This window comes from Papaver somniferum, chromosome 5 (genome assembly GCF_003573695.1).
Source record: "Papaver somniferum cultivar HN1 chromosome 5, ASM357369v1, whole genome shotgun sequence".
NCBI classification, from domain to species: Eukaryota; Viridiplantae; Streptophyta; class Magnoliopsida; order Ranunculales; family Papaveraceae; genus Papaver; species Papaver somniferum.
In genome coordinates, this window is record NC_039362.1 from 6,624,830 (window position 1) to 6,631,093 (window position 6,264).

The 6,264-nt window shown below is 35.9% G+C and overlaps 1 long non-coding RNA gene across 2 annotated transcripts; it reads right to left on the bottom strand.

Moving 5' to 3' along the window:
• Positions 1 to 2,383: 2,383 nt before the first annotated feature.
• Positions 2,384 to 5,299, bottom strand: LOC113277236. 2 transcript variants are annotated; one of them, XR_003324801.1, is made up of 6 exons: positions 5,098 to 5,299; positions 4,667 to 4,744; positions 3,821 to 4,139; positions 3,687 to 3,726; positions 3,149 to 3,215; positions 2,384 to 2,658 (listed from the first exon to the last, which is right to left on the bottom strand). It is a non-coding gene; the product is annotated as an uncharacterized LOC113277236 (long non-coding RNA). The 2 variants fall into 2 exon arrangements; XR_003324800.1 differs by having other exon boundaries at positions 4,667 to 5,299.
• Between the last annotated feature and the right edge of the window lie 965 nt (positions 5,300 to 6,264).

A 6,264-nucleotide genomic window follows, 5' to 3' on the forward strand; every position in this document is an offset into this window, starting at 1 on the left:
GTCCATTTGAAATAATCGAAAAACTCAACACCAATGCTTACCGTCTGAAGCTTCCCAGTCATATTCATACGGCTGATGTGTTCAATGTGCGTCATCTAATTCCCTACCACGGCGACTCGTCCGATGATGATCTTCCTAACCTGCCTAATTCGAGGGCGAATTTCCTCTTTCCCGGGGAGAATGATGTAGTGCAAGATATGGCAGAATCTTATTTGAAAGGAAGAGATCAGCGAAAGAATATTCGTTAACCATGCAAGAATATCTGCATGTTTGTTATTTTTGTTAAGAAATAAGCTTGCATGATATCGTATTTGGGTAGATTTCCTTTTATTTGCATTAATCTTAGAAGATATTGTCATTAAAGCCTAATAAGGCCTATATATGTCCTCGTCTAAAGAAAAAGAGGACAGACTTTTGAATAATCATATTCTTCCTTTGAGAAGTTTTATCTATGTGTGGTTTCTTCCGTTTCCAGTACTAACATCCTACACCACAGTAGTTCCCTGAATATCCAGGGAGAGAAGTTTTCCTCTTTGGTTTAGGGCAATAAACTGGTTGGTGGCAGTAGTTCCCTGAATATCCAAGGAGAGAAGTTTTCCTCTTTGGTTTACGGCAATAATAAAAATGTTCGTTTCTTGAAGGATAACAAATCCTATTCCCATATGCATGTGCATTTGAAGACATTCTGACATATAGGATTGGTCACCTGAACCCGTATCTGGGGGTTGCAATGTCTTCAGCAGAAGACATGGCTCAATTGTAGGTGCAAAATCGAATCTGATAATGAGCCATGTCTTTTGCTCCTTCTTAAACCCATAACACTTCTTAATATTATGTCATTCACGACAACATCATCTTCTTCACCTCGGCATCAAAGTTATCCTCCAAACCTCTCCTGATTCGTACTCATCTTTCCAAGTCCCTTGTACACTCGAGATCAACCACCAATCCGAATTTTAAACTGATTCTGTAGTTCAACTGATTTATCATTCCAGACTTAACCTCAAACTTTGTATCACTCCTTTCCTATCTTCTCGGAATCACGTCGTTCCATACTTAACCCAGACCATGGGTTTTCAGCGCACAATGGCCTTTAGCTTATGGTTTGCTATTTTACGGGCCTTGTCATAATCTCTGCCGTCCAAGTCTCGATTGATTTTGACTGTCCTTTGTCCATCGTAGACACCACCTTTTCTTAGAACATTGATGATCAACATTAAGCCCATGTGTGAAATGTATGCAAAGATTAAAAAAAAAAAAAAAAAAAATTAAAAATCGTTTTGGATAATAATATCTTTTGGTATGTATTATTGTGATCCCAAATCAAAAATACCTAACTCTGTCACTGAGTTGAACCTCGTCTAACGCTTTTTTCATTTTTTATATTTTTACGGCATTTATATTACTGTAATCTGGGATGTGTGATTTTTTTTTAACTCTTGGGCGCATACTCTTGGTTCTATCTACTCTTTGGAATGTTCGTTTGTCCTGGTAATTCAGGTAAGTGTATTTTCAGGTTGAATGAAGAACAGTAATTGAATTTTGCATACGTAACACACTCGAATTTTTCATAGGGAACTGACTGCTTGGTAAGGTTGAAACTGCAGTGTTTAGACTTGTTTTGGTTATCCGTTTGTTTTCGGAGCTATCATACTGTCTCTAAATGTGTGTATGAATTTTCATCTTGTCGTTTGATTGTGGTAGGAATCTAGGAGATTGTACTTTAGAAACGCCGGGCTTTAATTAGCACCCCACCACCTCGATAACTACCCGAAAGATCGTTCGGAATGATGGATGGTACCCGATTACCCAGAAGTTGGCTATGACCATAAGAGTAGTAGAGTGATTTTTTATTTTTTGCGACTTTGGATCTTTTTTATGATTTATATTTCCGTTACATTTATACATTTTTATTTAGCTACCGATTTTGTCTATTTATTCATGTTTAGCGTTGGCACTACGTTTTGTTACTAATGGAAAATGGAAGTTAAACCACTGCCAGGACAAGAGTTAATATCACTAAAAACGATTGTGTTCATCAGCTGTAATATTGAAGTGGTTTTCCCCAAAACGACTGTGTCTCACACACGTTGAAATCTTTAGAAAAACGACTTCTATTGACAGTGGATCGTTAACACTGTCAAACGCAGTAGTTTAATAAGTTTCAAATTAGAAAGCATAATAGCTAATCGCTAGTTTTTGGTAGTTGTTTAATTGTGATGAATATTTTCAGAAAATCAGATTCGTCTGAATGCCAGTCTTACTGGTATATCTGATTGAACCTAAATTTAGAAAATCTGATTCGTTTGACTTATCCTAAATGACATAAAATTTGAAATTCATTAAACTGAAATTTTAATAGGAGCTCATTTGATATCAAAACTTCCACCATTCAATTTAAATTTGAATTTTTTTACAGCAGTATCTCAATTTACATTTGAACCAAGCTGACACTTCGGTCAAAAAACCCCAACAAACTCTACACAAGTATTGAATAGTGAATTCGCGATTCTAAGTTATAAGTAGAACTATTAGTATAAGCATTCTTAAAGATGATTTTTCTTACATAATCCATGAAACTCAACCTACAGCGCAAAAAAAAGAAGCTAAAACCAGCAAAAAGATGTACTGAGCTGTCCAACTGATCGGAATAGTACACTGCAGCAAAATAAGTTCGGCGTTAGAAGTTTAATAACGAAGTTCTAACTTCTTTAAAAAAGGAAAAAAAAGTTCTAACATCATAGTATGTCCTAAAAAATTTCTTGACCTCTTCAATATCAACACCATTGTATCTGTGTTGCCAGAAGATACAAGCACTACGGACTCCCATAACTGGTCAAGACTTGTTAAAAATTGAAGGAAAATGGGAACAAACAAGTGCTTGTTGATCTAAACAAAAAGTTCTTGACCTCTCGCAGACAAGTGCTAGCTGAAGAAACTAAAAATTCAACAAGCACTATTAAACTAACGTATTACGTTAAGCAAGGTGGAAAGTCATTTACATCAAGCAAGGTGGATTGATGCCAAAGTGAATAACCCATCCATTTAGATTAAAGAAAATCTTATGCAAGTATAAAGGATGGCACAAAATATAAACAAACACATATACACAAATAGAACCAAATAACTCTGATGCGCAATTTAATACCCGGGCTAATGCTTGCAAGCGAAGTGCATGGAGCGCCCCTTATGCTAAGTCTACATGAAGATCTCTCCTGCAGTTACAACAAAGATTAATGTTAGGCAATTATCGACCATACACATTTTTCTTTAACAACACAAACATTACATATCTCCGCAAGTTCTTAAGGTAAATAGTTATCGGGGGAGAACAAGAGAAGTTACCCTACTGATAATTAAGATTGAGAATATCTAATGAACAATATAGTAACCAAGCCTTTTATATTTTTCATAAAAACATAAATTGCGCGTAATTTTCTTCAAGTTTGTATTCTAACAAGTGGCCTAACAAATGCTATCTAGTAGTCTATCCAAAATGAAGTATAAATGACAAAGCAAACAAACTTCTATCGAAACTCTAAAATTGGTCATATGGGGTAGGGAAACGAAGTACAAATCTGACTTGTGAATAATAATTCAAGTAGGTGATATAAGTAAGGAGAGGGAACAATGCAGTTACAGTCTGCTAATGGTGGTGTTCGTTAACTTGTAAAGAAGATATATACCTCGATGAAAGTTCTGAAATCCTTGTTTTTGGCTTATTTCCTGATAACATGAAAAGGCGACCATGTTTTCATCTCTCCATGTACATAAAGAAAAAAAAGAACAACAATTCAAGCATTCAGTGGAGAGTTATTACCTGATCTCCATCCCAATACTGGTTGTTTTCCACATATTTTGAAATTAGTGGAGCTTGATTCGCAGATGCACTGAACACATATGGATATCTTCATAAGCATTCACATTTAGGCCTGATCTCTTAGGAGATTGTAAAACAAGAAGCCAATGATTTCTAGACTCATCAGGAAAATTAAAGACTTGGGAAGATTGAGAAGCATGGATGGAGGGTTCGTCAACTTCTTTAGATCTTCTCATAAACTTTTCAAAGTTGACGAACCTCAAGTTTGTCTCTGCATCCACATATGATCGGGTTATTTTGCCATCACTCCATCCTTAAGCTGAAAATAAAACCAAGACTATATCAACTAACACAAAAAGAAAAATGGATGAGGAATCTACTTGACACCTTCACTACCAACACATACACAAACATCCATTCCAACCGAAATTCAAAGAACAACATATGAACTGATTTTCCACATGTTCTACAGCTACATTAAGGAATTAATATTTGATATCGATAGAGATGAGACATTGCAGAAGAGTAGTTAAGGAAACCGACCACTGAGTTACACAATTCAAGACTTAGGATAGGGGAAAAAAGAGCACTCGATAAATTAAGGAAATAAACGAAAAAATGATACATATTTCATCTGTAATGCATAGGAATCTCGTCAATAGTCCAACAAGAACACATGAGTTTCAACATGACAACAACAGAACCAAAAACAATTTTGAAATACAGAATTATTGGATGAAATTCATCCCATGCAGTAAAAACAAAATATGTTCACATTCAATGAAGGTGCAGGATAAAAGCATCCAGGATCAAAATCCCAGTACCAAGAACCAATTTCTGTCTCACCAGAATATTGTAATGGTCCATCATCCTTGTTGTTAACCCATCTACTGATGCCATCCCCTCTGGAAGAGATAATTATTCCTGGAAGACAAAAACATTAAGTTGTCAAAGAGGAATGCTATACATGAACCAAAACATACCCAACAATGTAAACTGATCTCATATTCGGACACTAAATCAAGTTAACAAAGAATTTTCTTTAGTTTCTGTGTCAGTCATGGTTAGCACAAAAATAAAGGCCTTGTACCTAGGATACAATATTGTAAAAAAACTTTTATCCAGTTTAAGATCCTAACGTTCATCTAGCTTCCTCTCCAACATAGCAAAAGTATTTCATCATTCAGTATCTACGTAATAGAAAGAAAACATGAACTTCACTCTGAACGACAAAGTACTCGGTTCAGATTCTAGAAATTCTAAGAGAAGTGTTGAACCCGGTTTTAATTGTGCGCATGGAGCTTTTTCTCCTGATTTTAATTAGTCATTACAACTTTTGCTTCACCCGATCAGACTTTAGGTCGTTCCAGTTGAATATCCGTATAGTCCAGAACATACAATCACAAACAGAATCTGTTATACACTTAATAAAATGGACACAAGAACACTCATACCCCTTCTGTTTCTTCTTTAACACTTGATCCAATAACGATGATATGAAAAATGGAGAAGAGAGAGGCGCATCTAGCAAGTGAGCAGGTTAGAACGATAAGAGAAAGGAGGACAGATAGAATTTTAAAAAGGTTTATTATAGAAAGTTCTTTCTCTCACAGTGGTTTTAGAACTCTACCAAAACCTATTAGGAAGCTCCGTGTGTTTACAAAAATACCCATCTTTAAAACTATTGTGACATAAACAAGTTTAAATAAAATAACTGTTGGTCACAATACCCAAAATTATTACAGCCCAGCAACAGTCGTTTTAGTGAAGCCAAGGAAGTGGCTAAAAACCCATTTTCCACTATAGTGATTATACCCTTGTTTGTGCAAGAATAAATCTTAAAAAACACGATCAGATGATGATGACAAAACATGAGTCAAACACGAACCAAAGAAATATAAAGAAGACAAGAGATTTAATGTGGTTTGGCGAGTGATGCCTATATCCACGGACAAATCCTCGTAGAGAGAGATATTTTATTGATTATGATAGTACAATGGTTGTCTGCTCCCTTCTAGGGTTTCTTGGCGTATTTTTCCTCCCATTGTTAGCGCTAAGATTTCCTATATTTATACAATTGTGCAGAATTGTATTCCAAGTAATCTAGAATGCTCTAGAACTTTCTTCTTGGACCATGGAAATGGATTGACAGAAACAGACCGGTGGAAATGGGACAGCGTACATGGGTTTCCAGGTATGGGCCGAAAATGCCCCTCCTAATAAGACTAGCATTAGTTAATATTGGCGCCCAAATATAAGGGTACAAACAACCATCTATTGGGCCCTCGCTCACTCCTTTTATTTTGTTTTCTCCCAACATAGTACGAGAGAGGCTTGCAGCAGGAAGTCAGACAGAGCTTACGACAGGATTCTTGCACTTCAGAAGTTAGTACTTTTTCATGTTTTGATGTGTATATCACGGGGAAAAACTGAGGTAGTTTAGT